Source organism: Martes martes, assembly GCF_963455335.1.
Source record: "Martes martes genome assembly, chromosome: 5".
NCBI lineage: Eukaryota > Metazoa > Chordata > Mammalia > Carnivora > Mustelidae > Martes > Martes martes.
Genome location: NC_137892.1, coordinates 90,767,877 through 90,780,979, shown reverse-complemented (window position 1 = coordinate 90,780,979; position 13,103 = coordinate 90,767,877). Strand labels below are relative to the sequence as shown.

The 13,103-nt window shown below is 42.4% G+C and overlaps 1 protein-coding gene across 1 annotated transcript in view; it reads right to left on the bottom strand.

Annotated features, from left to right (window-relative positions):
• The window catches only part of FAM13B (family with sequence similarity 13 member B), an 87,888-nt gene extending 80,673 nt beyond the window's left edge, over positions 1–7,215 (bottom strand). The window contains exon 1 of the mRNA XM_080804847.1: positions 7,103–7,215. The gene's annotated coding sequence lies outside the window, so the exon portion shown is untranslated. The remainder of the gene's footprint in view (positions 1–7,102) is intronic.
• Between the last annotated feature and the right edge of the window lie 5,888 nt (positions 7,216–13,103).

Here is a 13,103-nt window from a genome sequence, read left to right as displayed (position 1 = left end):
TCCCTAACCAACCCCATCCAGTTCACCAAACTTCTATTGATAAATTTGAGTCCAATTCTAATTTCCTATCAAACCTTACCTAATTTTCCAAAGCATACAGTTCTCCTTCTCCTTTGCTCCTAATATACCATGACTGTTTTAGCAATTATGCCACAGAATTAAAGTATGTCTGTCTCTCAATAGAGAGGATCCATGAAGGTAGGAACCCTGTTGTTTCACCTTTGTAATACTAAGGGCCTTACCCAATGCCTGACACATAACTGAGGCTTTTTAAAAAGATTTTATATATTGGGCACCTGGCTGGCTCAGTTGGTTAAGCGACTGCCTCCGGCTCAGGTCATGATCCTGGAGTCCAGGGATCAAGTCCCGCATCAGGCTCCCTGCTCTGCAGGGAGTCTGCTTCTCCCTCTAATCCTCCCCTTCTTGTGCTCTCTCTTATTCTCTCTCTCTCAAATAAGTAAAATCTTAAAAAACAAAACAAACAAACAAAAAAAAACACCTGAGCCACCCAGGCACCCCTAAATAAATAAAACTTAAAAAATACATATACATGAGGAAAGGTAACACTTTAAATGCCTGTCTCCTGATTAAAAGGTAAGCCTGTAATGTGCTAGAAGATGCCTCTCAACAGGTTCCCTTTTCCCACAAGCACTCCAGTGTCCCTGGTCCACTAATGTAGCATAATTTTCCATTAAGTCAAAGTGACTATCAGCTAAATTAGCTCTTCACACTAAGTACTAGCAGAATGAGTGACCCTTTTTTAAAAATAGCACAATTTAGAAGGTGACAAAAAATATCTAAGAAGGCATATATGCATTATAGAGAGCACACACTGTAGACAGTTAAATGTGAACATGTAATCTCAATTTTGACAAATTTTGACTCTTGCAGACTCCTCTATTCTAGTAACCTTTCACCTCTTTTCCACTGAAAACATGCACACCCAGCACCTACCACAAAATAATGAGAAAGGTTTTAAGAAAACTAGTTTATCACTTCTTATTGCACATTAATACAAAACTGTAATTCCCTTTTTTTTATGTAAGGGGGTACTGTGGGAAATTCTACAACCTGTTCTTGGGTCCCTTGAAAGCAGGACATTTCTCTTTCTGTACAAACTTGTACTAAAACTGCTCTAGGCAAGAAAGAAAGAAAGAAAAAGAAGAAAGGAGCACATGAAAAAAAAAAAACATTTAATACACTTATTTTTGTATGAGTCTTCCCCAGTAGATTATCAAATTGGAGAGCAAAAAATACGACTTTCCCTTTGTTTCCTCAGTTGTGAACACTAAACAAAAAGTACAACTCCAATATATGAACTGATGCTATCATTTCTGGTGTACTTTCCAGTTCACCTTCCAAAAGAATCTTCACAGTCATCCTGTCTGAGATAAGCAGGACAGATCACCATTCCCTCTCTCAGAATAGAAACAAAATAAAATCTCAGAAAGCTGAAGAAACTAGTTCAAAGTCACTGCTAGTGACTAGAACTAAGACTGTTATCTTTTACGTGGATGCTCTTTCGGGCAACAATGACTGCAATCATCACTGAAAACTTTGTTTAAAATTCTGGTGAAATACATGAAGACATACAGGAGATAATTTATAAAACATTTAAACATTCTGTACCTGCTATTCAAAAATCAATATTCAAACACTACCATATTCCTTAGAAGAAAAAAGTTTACCTTTTGAAATTAAAAGTTTCAAAAGTAATTCTACAATCAAACATAATATGGTCTGCTTTTCCTATAAAAACTCTCATCTCTGATTCTAAATTTGACTTCCTCTGCCTTTCCAAACTTTTACTTTTACCCTCCAAGCATAAAAGAGAGGCCTGATAAAGAAAAGCAAAAATAGAGATTTTAAGAATAAGTAAACAGGGGCGCCTGGATGGCTCAGTCATTAAGTGTCTGCCTTTGGCTCAGGTCATGATCCCAGGGTCCTGTGATTGAGCCCCACATTGGGCTCCTTGCTTGGCGGGAAGCCTGATTCTCCCTCTCCCAGTCCCCCTGCTTGTGTTCCCTCTCTGGCTCTCTCTCGGTCAAATAAGTAAATAAAATCTTAAAAAAAAAAAAAAAGAGTAAGTAAATGGCTCCATGTTTTCTGTTTTTCTATTTCTAAAAAGGACAATAATAACTTGAAAGACATTTCTCTGAAAATTATTTAAAATCAAAGAGATATGAATTATCATGCATCATATACAAAAGGAAAAGAAAATATACACTAGAGGGCGTCCAGGTGGCTGAGCTTCCGCCTTTGGTTCAGGTCATGATCCCTGGGTCCTGAGATCCATCTGGCATCAGGCTCCTCCCTTGGCAAGGAGCCTGCTTTTCCCTCTGCCTGCCACTCCCCTTGCTTGTGTGCTCTCCCTCCCTCCCTCCTTCCCTCTCTCTCTCTGACAAATAGATAATAAAATCTTTTTAAAAAGAAAATACACACTATAGCTAAGTAATAACTTAGCAGAAAAGATTGGAGTATTTCCCTCTAACAGAAATCCAGTAAATTTCATTAAGTTATCCTATTAATCCTCCTCATTTTCCTCAACCTAAGACTTTTACACATTCTGGTTCATCTACCTAAAACACACATCTCACTTCATCCTACTCATCTTCAGCTCTTACTCAAGTACCATTCTTAGAGGGGCTTTCTCCATCCTATTCAACCTAATATCTCTCCCTGTTAAATTCTCTCAATGCATATCATTCCTTGGCTCCAAAGCATTCATCATTTTTAGTATATAATTCTTTCTGTGTTTTTTCTTTTTAAGATTTTATTTATTTATTTGACAGACAAAGATCACAAGCAGGCAGAGAGGCAGGCAGAGAGAGGAGGAAGCAGGCTCCCTGCAGAGCAGAGAGACCGATGCGGGGCTCAATCCCAGGACCCTGGGATCACATGACCTGAGCCAAAGGCAGAGGCTTTAACCCAGTGAGCCACCCAGGCGCCCCTCTCTCTGTGTTTTAATGTTTATTTCCCTCAAGAGAGTATAAGCTTCATGAAGTATGCTGGTGGATTATTTAAAAAATAATTATAGTAATTTTATTAAGGTATAATTTATATACACAAAATTCACTCTTTTCAAGTATACAATTCAACGATACCTAGTAAATTTGCAAAATTATACAACTGTCACCAAGTAACTGCTTGTTAACTTTGGAATTTAGAAGGAGATAAATATTTGGTGAATGAATAAATGAATCTGATAATGAGTTATTCTTGTAACCCCATAACTACTACTATGTATTCGGTATACCACATGATTTTGTGGCAAAACTGCCTTTATTCCATTCCATCCCATTCAAATATCCTTCCTTATTTCCATTTCCAGTCAAAGTCAACTCTTCTATAAGGCCCCAAATTGAACCTACTCACATATTAGCTTACTGCCTCCCTTGGGCAACACTGACTCACTCAGGTCAAGTTCATGTGTGTATACTACAATTCCTTTTTCTCTACCAAGTAATCTCCTCCTCTGCCCCTAGCCATATTAATAAAACACTCAATAAAACAAAGGAAAGTTTAGAAGCGGTTATGTTACTCACTGGTGAAGAGAGGGCCTTTATTATTTTTTTTCTTAAGATTTTACTTATTTATTTGTCAGAGAGAGGGAGAGAGAGCGAGCAAGCACAGGCAGACAAGAGTGGCAGGCAGAGGAAGAGAGAGAAGTAGGCTCCCTGCCAAGCAAGGAGCCCAATGTGGCACTCGATCCCAGGACGCTGGGATCATGACCTGAGCCGAAGGCAGCTGCTCAACCAACTGAGCCACCCAGGCATCCCGAGAGGGCCTTTATTTAATGGATGTACCTTTGTAATATTAAAATGATGGAAGTAAGTTCTTGGTACTGACATACATCTAGTTGGGTTCTAAATACAGAGTGACCTACCATATAACTGGAATCCTTTTTCAGATATCATCAGTCCCTTTGTTGTTTATCCATGTATAAAACAGAGATTTTCTAGTTCTATTTTTTTTAATTTAGTATTTCATTCACTTTTAGAACAGCTTTTCAGATAAAAGATTTAATTCATAAAATAACTTTAAAAAGCTACTTTCAAATAATCTTTTTTTTTTAAGTAACAACAAAGAAACAAAAACAACCCAAAAATGAGCAAAGGACGTGAACAGACCTTTCTCCAAAGATACACAAATGAAAAAAGATGTTCAACATCTTTATGTCTTAAGGAAATGAAAATCAAAACCACAGTGAAATACCAGCTCGCCTCCATTAAGATGGCTATTAATAAAAAAATCAACCAACCAACCAAAAAAAAGAAAAGAAAATAGTAACTGTTGGGAGAGGATGTGGAGAAAATGGAATCCTTGTACTTTGCTAACAGGAATGCAAAATGGTACAGCAGCCCTAGAAAACAGTTTGGACGTTCCCCAAAAAGTTAAACATAGAATTACCATATGATGCAGCAATTCCACTGCTAGATACATACCCAAAGGAATAAAAAGCAGGGCCTCAAACAGATATTTGTACACAAACATTCACAGTGACATTACTCGCAACAGTCAAAACCTGTGTTAAAAAAGAGACAACAGGGGGCACCAAGCGGGCTCAGTCAGTAGAACATGCAACTTTTGACCTTGGGGGTGTAAGTTCAAGCCCCACACTGAGCACGGAGCCTACCAAAAAAAAGAGAGAGAGAGAAACAGACAGGCAATGGGTCCAAAATGGAGTCACGTAGACTAAACCCACATCACCCAACTAAGACTTAATATCTACCTGCCTCCCCCAAGAATGTAATCTTAACCAGTCAGTCTGGAATTTCCTGGTCAGCACTAGTGAGGTAATCAGCCTGATAGACTCGGGCTGTCCACCAAAATACGGTGACCTGCCTGAAACAACCCACTCTTTGCTAATAACTTCCTTGTCCTGCCTCCTTCTGCCTATAAAAGCCTTCCATTTTGTACAGCTTCTCAGAGCTCCTTTCGATCTGCTGGATGGGATGCCGCCTGATTCATGAATAGTTGAATAAAGCCAGTAAGACTGTTAAAATTTGTTCAACCGAATTTCATTTTAACAGGGAAAAACAATTCAAATGTCCATCAACAGATGAATAAACAAAATGTTGCATACACATACAATGGAATTCAGCCTTAAAAGGGAAGTAAATTCTCATACAGGCTGTAACATAGATGAACCATGAAAACATGCTAAATGAAATAAGCCAAAAACAAAAGGACAAACACATTCCATCTACTTGAAGTACCAAGAACAGGCAAATCTATAGAGACAGAAGATAGAATAAAGGTTATCAGGGGCTAGGTATAAAAGGGAATGAGGACTTACTGTCTACAGAGTCTCTGGGAAAATAAAAAAAAGTTCCACAAATATTAGTGGTAAAAAAAAAAAAATTAGAGGGGCGCCTGGGTGGCTCAGTGGGTTAAGCCTCTGCCTTCAGCTCAGGCCATGATCCCAGGGTCCTGGGATCGAGCCCCGCGTCGGGCTCTCTGCTCAGCAGGGAGCCTGCTTCCCTTCCTCTCTCTCTCTCTGCCTGCCTCTCTGCCTGCTTGTGATCTCTGTCAAATAAATAAAATCCTTAAAAAAAAAAATTTATAAAAAAAAATTAGATAGTTGTAATGGCTGCACAACATTGTAATTGTACTTAATGCCGTTAACTTGTTCATTTTAAAACTGTTAAAATTGTAAAATTTGTCATGTATTATTTACCACAATCTTTTCCAAGCATAGCTACTGTAATTCCTATTGTATTTCCCAATATTAAAGTTAGTGTACAATGAAGGAAAAGCCATATACACACGAGAGGTTATTCATAAATGACAATAAAAACAGCTGTCATTTTACTGCTGAGCGAAAAGTCACAAGTCACAATGCATTCATTTCAGCCATTTTCTGTCCTAAAACAATGGCATTCTAACATTTACTTCACTCAGTGAAGAATTTTATGACACTGCGATAGGCCTTTCTACATCTTTCTAAGGACTTGTGTCAAAAATCCCTAACTGGTGACACCATTAAATTGGAGAAAATACTGCCCTAATTTTAAAAGCAGCACAGATTAATAAAAGAGCTCCCAATGGACACAAAAACAGTACCCGTCCAATTTCATCAACAAGTAATTAGTAAATGCACAGTACCTGTGAGAAACCCAGGCCAAGAATGGCTACTGAACTTCCAAAAAGGAAAGGTGAAGACAGAGCCTCACATTAACTCAGAAAGTCATTACTTCAAACTATCATTTAATGTCTGCCTTTAAAAGTGCATCCCAGTTATTTAACGTCCATAGAATGCATTACCGAGGTTCCCGCCGTCATTTTTAGATTATCACCTCCTTGAAGGTAAAATGCCGAACTTGAGGTACTTTTCTCGATGATTAGACGGCATAATGCAGAACCGAATGAAATTCTGCAACTGCCTTTCTAAAACTCAGTTTGATTCTTAATTGATTACAAACAAAAGTTTACCTATTTCTCACTTGTCAAGCGTGCCAGCCGATTCAATTTCCTATACCCTTATCTCGGAAAGCAGTCGCCCCGCGTGAAACTTAATGCTGTACCCCCTCTGACCTGTGTATTCAAAGTGCACTCTAGACAAGTCCCGAATGTACCAATTTTGGCTATATTCTCTGAGCGATTTAAGGAAGTCAGCAACCACTCATTTCACGTGATCTTAAAAAGGGGCGCAGTTGAGCCCAGATTAAACCACACTTTTTTTTTTTTTTTTGGCATCAACTTTACCGACTAGCATCAAGGAAGTGGGCAGGGAAGTGGCGCAGTCTGGTGTTCAGAGGAGACTAGCAAACGCGTGGGTTGCTGTGTCTTGGACTTTGGGGGAGCTAGGAGGTAAAAAGGCACACCCGCTCACGCGCATTGCAGCGGCTGAAAAATCGAAGACTGCCACACCCCCCAGCAGCGCGGGCACGGTTTCATCGCATAAAGCTCGAGCAGAAAGGGGGCCCGCTCTACGTACTAGCTCATATTCAGGGCACTCCCCGCAACCCGGGCACCCCGATGTGCAACGCCCTTGAGTACCGCGCGGGTGGGACTAGGCGCTGGGGGGCGCAGAGGGGGAGAGCCGCGGCGCCGGGCGACTCGCGCATGCGCAAATAAGGACACCCGCCCGTTCACCTACCGTTGGAACCGCGACGCCCCGTTCCCCGGCCGCGGCCGCTTCTCCAGGACCTGCGGCGACGGCAGTAGAGCGAGAACTGAGGCCCCAGGTGGCTCCGCGGCCGGCGAGCCTCCTCCTGTAACGGCCGCTGGCAGGACGCTAAAGCGACGGCTGCGGCGCGGGGCCAGCCCGGTTAGCTACCCCCGGATGCCCCCGGCGGTGGCGGCGGTAAAGATGCAGAAGAGGGGGCAGGAGCGGCGACTGAAGAAACAGTGGCTGAGGTGCAGACCCTCCCTAACGGCGAGCGGGAGGAGAGCGGAGGGCGGAGGCCGGGCCGGACGTGACGTGCGTGGGAGGGGGCGGGGCGGGCCCGCAGGCGGAGGCGGGGCGTCCGCGCCCAGATGGCGGGAGGTGGGGGGCGGTCCTCAAAGCCCCTGGACGCCGCCGAGCAGTCGGTGATCTTTAGAGCCCGCCCTGTTCTTCCCGCCCCAAACATGGGTCCCTGATTTAGGGTGCGAGAACGCGGCGTGGGCCAAAAGGAGGTGTTAGGGGTCCAGAGGAGGTTGGAAAGGAGAAAACTCGGGAGGGGACGTAGGAGGGATAAAAAGTAAATCTGCAAGACCGAGGTCTCCTGGTCTCTGCAGAGTGGGCCGTGCCCTCCTTCAAGACCAGGAAAACACAGGTGCCCTTATCCAGGTGAGGAGTACGGAGACCGACATCCGCCAGACAGGAAGAAGCGATGACTCACGTTCCCATTCCCAGCGTTGGGAGTCAGAAAGGGGATCCTGCCCGCCCTCCACCCTTCCTCTTCATCTAAGGACAAGACCTAGACTCCAGAAAGAACATACATGCCTCTAGGGCGGAAACCGTCTGGGAATATGAGTCGTGTTCACAGGGAGTTTCCTATACTAAAACCAGTTTCAAAGGCAAAGCTGAAAGGAGGCATAAAGAATAAGGAGCCCTCTTAGCCTAGCGGTACTTGCTTGCATAGCCACCCAGATCGACCCTGCAGCTCTCATGTGCTCACAAAGGTGTGAATATTCAGCCAAACTCTTCTTTCCTTTAGTGTATTAAGGGCTTTGAGATCTTCCATTGACTAAAACGCAGTGTTCTGTTTTTGGACTCTTTGATGGCTGGTAAATCCACACCTGCACAAAGAACTCTGGGTGTCTGTAAAAATATAAATGACCACAATTCGGTTGTCTCCTGCCTTCCTGAGGAGCAAGTCAGTAACCCAGAAAATGCCAAACAAGAACCCTCATAAACTTGGGACGAGCTTTTTTTTAAAAAAAAAGAAAAGAAAGTCACCCTGTGAGATGATCTGTAAATGTGTTACAGAGGCCAGGGTAGCTCCCAAATTTCATCAGAGAGTGAAATAAATCATCTGTAACTTCAGTGTCACATGCCCAGCTGATGCTGTCATAAAAGAAGGGTGGGGTCCATCAAGAGCCTAGAACCAACAGAATCTGAGTAAGAATGTATTATGGGCTCCCCCTGTGTCCAGGAGAGAGGCTACTGATTGCAGTGACCAGGATCCCTAGCTATTATCAGGACAGGTAAAAACTGAATTCAAACTCACTCTCTCACTCAACAAATACTCACTGAATGCTTACTGTGTTCTATCCTCTCTGCATTCATCAGCAAATAAGATCTCTGCCTTTATTGAGTTTATATACTAGCAAACTTCTGGATATCCTTTAAGAACATGCAAGGACGCATGCTCTGATTCCATACCCGTGAAGTAGTCTTCCCATCACTTAAAGGGTCTCAAGTAAATAAACCCACTAAGAAACAATTGTCCAAGGCACATGACTAGTACTAAACTAGCTATATACTCTTTCTCAATTAATAAATGCACATCAGGGGCGCCTGGGTGGCTCCGTGGGTTAAAGTCTCTGCTTTCGGCTCAGGTCATGATCCCAGGGTCCTGGGATCGAGCCCCACATCGGGCTCTCTGCTCAGCAGGGAGCCTGCTTCCCCCTCCCTTTGTGCCTGCCTCTCTGCCTACTTGTGATCTCTCTCTGTCAAATAAATAAATAAAATCTTTTAATAAATAAATAAATAAATGCACATCAGTGTTATACTTCTGTTCACCGGGTTGAATTATCAAGGTGTTACATCAAAAAAAAAAAAAAAAAGTTGTCTTATCTGTCTTAATTTCACAGAGCCTGATTAAGCTTACGTGAGGTAAAATGTAAGTCTCTGGGGGTGCCTGGGTGGCTCCATGGGTTAAAGTCTCTGCTTTCGGCTCAGGTCATGATCCCAGGGTCCTGGGATCGAGCCCCTCATTGGGCTCTCTGCGTAGCAGGGAGCCTGCTTCCTCGGCTCTCTCTGCCTGCCTCTCTGCCTACTTGTCATCTCTGTCTGTCAAATAAATAAATAAAAATCTTTTAAAAAAAAAATGTAAGTTTCTGAAACTTGCCAAATGGAGGGCCAGACAGGCCCCGGTTTTATAGCAGCCCAATCAAGATGCAGCCTAGGTGTTCAGCCTTGCATCTTTCTTTAAACATCTTAAATGGAAGCTTTACCTATGGTTCCATACTTGAAGAACAGAAGGGGACATGATTGCTTCTAAAGCTTAATCACAAGCTAGTAAAACTTAGAGTAAATCATTAGAGTTAAAAACCTTCCTGTACCTGCCCCACCTATGCAACACAGGCTCTTGTTGACATAACTGACTGTAATAGATACATTGCTCTGAGTATGAAACAAGACTGTAAGCTCCCAGAGGACAGAGACCGCCTTGTATTCATGGCCCTATTCCCAAAATATGGGCTCCCAAAAACAAATGAGTCAATTTAATGACCATTCTCCCCTGTAAAACTCAAGAACATGTCCTTGGAAGATATCTTTTCCAGATTCCACTTTATAATATGTAACCAGTGTGATATGTGACAATATGAATCCATACAAGATTCAGGAGTGTCATTAAAAAAAAGAAAAAAATTTTTAATCTTTCACCATCCCAGTGGGAGTAAATCTGTTATACACTTGATTCAGACAGGTTTCATGAGTTCCATGGTCACCCTTAGGAATAGAAAATTCATAGGGTGTTTGAGGGGGGCCTGGATGGCTCAGTCAATAGAGCTTAGGGTCATGAGTTTAAGTCCCATGTTGGATGTAGAGCTTACATGAATAATATTAATAATAATAATAGTCCTTTGGTGTTTGAGTCAAAAAGAGTGACTCTTCCCCACCTGAGGAGGTAGCTCCCTCACTGCTTGTCCTGGCATCATGCCTGATCTTTCTTGCACTCTCACAGCTGCCCAACCAGTGGCAAAGGGAGGGAGAGAGAGGAAAAGAAAGGGGAGTGGGAAAGTTCTTAACTTTTACTTCGATGTGATGGCTTAACACTGGGGCATGGTAAATGTTTAAAAGCACCCCTTTTTACGGGATGGATACTTGTATGGTTATTTCTGAAACCAGCCTCATCCCTATTCTCTGGTGCTTTCCCACCCATAGTTGCCTTGTTCTGAGCAAAAACACTGTGTCTTGGCAGTTCTTTTATTCCTTCTTTCACCGGCTTGAAATCTGGAGGTCTACCTCCAACTTCTTGTATGTTAAAACTTGTTTTTCTCTCTAAGGACCCTGTCAGATAGGATCTAAGATCGCTCTCACACTGGCTCGTTTGCAAGTGACCCTGGGGCCACCGTGTCTAGTTGTTTGTGGTGAAGCACACCACACCCTAGGGAGTGCCATTCACATCATCCTTGTGGTAGATTTGCATCTTTATTTTGACAGTTTTCCAGCAGGTGGCAGTAAAATGTTTTGTCCAAAGTAAATTAGCGTCCCTGTTTTCCAATAGATGTGGTGAAGCATCTGGATGAAAGAGAACTTCTTTCTCAGTTTAGGTTAGTGGTAAGTGCTCTGTGGTCCATACCTGGTCTACATGAGTCTCTCGTGCACTTCTTGCCCAAAGAAACTGGGGAGTACAGGCCAACCCAGTGCAGTTTCAGCATTCCTCTGCTCTTTTGCCAAAACAGCTGTCAGCCCTTTTCTTGCCCTCTATATTTTTCCAGGCAGGAATCAGACACAGGTCCACTGCACCTCTCTAACTACAACAGGCACATCTGAAGGACTCTGAGTAGTTCTAATGAAGGTTACTCTCCCTCAACTTGAGGTAAAACTAACGCAGATGTCTGGTAAGAATTCACACCATTGCAGCAACAGTCTCCAAAGAAATAATATTCTTACTGGACCTTTTGTAACTTGTAAGCATTTAGAGTTATCTACTTGATTCTGTCTAAATTTCTAGGGCAAGTCCATTTCAGAACTCACTTTAGTGAGTTTTTTGGAGGGGGGGGCATTTATTGGGTGTGTGTGTGTGATATCCTGGTGCTTCAGTTAAAAACAGTAGTTCTCAACCAAGGATAATTTTTGTGGCTGTCTGGAGAACGTTCTATGGGCTATTGGTGCTACTGGCACCCAGCAGGAGAAGTGCTATTGGCATCCAGCAGGTAGAGGTCAAGGACACTGCTAAATGGCCTATGATGCATAAGACAGCCCTCCCCACAAGAATTACCTGGCTGAAAATGTAACATCCTGTGACAAATAAAATTTTTACACTTTACAGTCACTGTAAGTAAAAAAAAAAACCTCAAGATTACATCACTTTTTTCTTCCTTTTGCCTCCAACTATTTTGCCTTTAGATGTAGAAGTTACATTTTCACATATACTTAGTGTCAAAAGCAGCATTTCAGATAGCTGTTTGGCCAGGATGAGAAGTAAGTAGTGTTGCTAAGACTCCCTCTGAAGGTGAAGCCTGCCAGAAAAATTATTATTTCAGGTGAAATTTTTTAGGTATTTCTTTGCAAGTTGACTTTTATAGCCTGGGAAAACGAAACACTTTACCCAGCTTCTGTGAGCAGAGGCTTTCAGCCCCCTCAGAAGTAAAGTCATGAGTCAAATCACTATAGAAGAAATATCTATTTACTACAACCCCAAAACCCATTCTAGGTGCTGGCAGGACTTCAGCATGTCTGCCTACCCTGGGTCACCCATGTCACTGGGATGAGACCAAAGTTGGGAGCACCTCTCTGTCTCTGTACTGCTTCACAGCGAACACCCTCGATATTCATGGAGGATGCAAATGGACCTCCCCATCAACCCCACCGGTGGAATATTTTGATTGAGTTCAGCTCTTCTAGATATAGCAGAATGTTGGACCCTTCTCTTGTGCCTTCAGTAAGGAAACTTTATTTAAGTGTCCTCCTCACCCTTACTGATCTCATATCTGGCCAAGGCTATTAGAAGACTACCATAGAGATTAACTTTTGTTCACTCAAGGCTGCTGTTATCTTTTTTAATACAGTGTTCATAAGAAGCTGGAGGCATTGTATCCAGCAAGAGCCACAAGACATATCCCATCCCCACCAGTCCTATCACTTAAAAGGTTAAAGAGCCACAACAAACATCCAATACTTAGGAATGTCGGACCTGGAATAAGAACACTGAACTTGTAATAAGAAAACTTGTATTCGAGTTCTAGCCCTTTCACTTAGTAGCCATGTGACTCTGATCAAGGTACTTAACCTAAATGCACTTAAAGTCCCTGTTGGTCAAAGAGGAAAAACCATACTGAAATGAATTGGTATGCATAAAAGTGGCTCATAAACTGGATACTACTTTTTTTTTTTTCACTCTTCTCTCCTGTGCCGCTTTTCAGAGACCTAAAGAAGCCTCCAGAGATGTTCTGCCACCATCTGGGTTTTTATTGTTAGCAGTGAGCCCCATGTGGAATTCTTCCTTGGCAGAAGTTGCTAAATACTTGTAAACTTATTTTTAAGTGAAAACCAACAACCATTAAGAGCCCCCAAACTCTTGGTGCTCTTTTTTAAGATATTCTGAACCTTGTGAATTGTAATACATAGGAGCGTACCTCCTCCCGAATTAGGAAGCATATTTACACTGCCCACTTATAGAAGACCTACATAGAGATAAGGATGGGAAACATATGCAGTTCTGTGTGCAAGAAAAACTACCATGCGAGAAAAACTACTGCACAGGACACAAGGTTGTAAC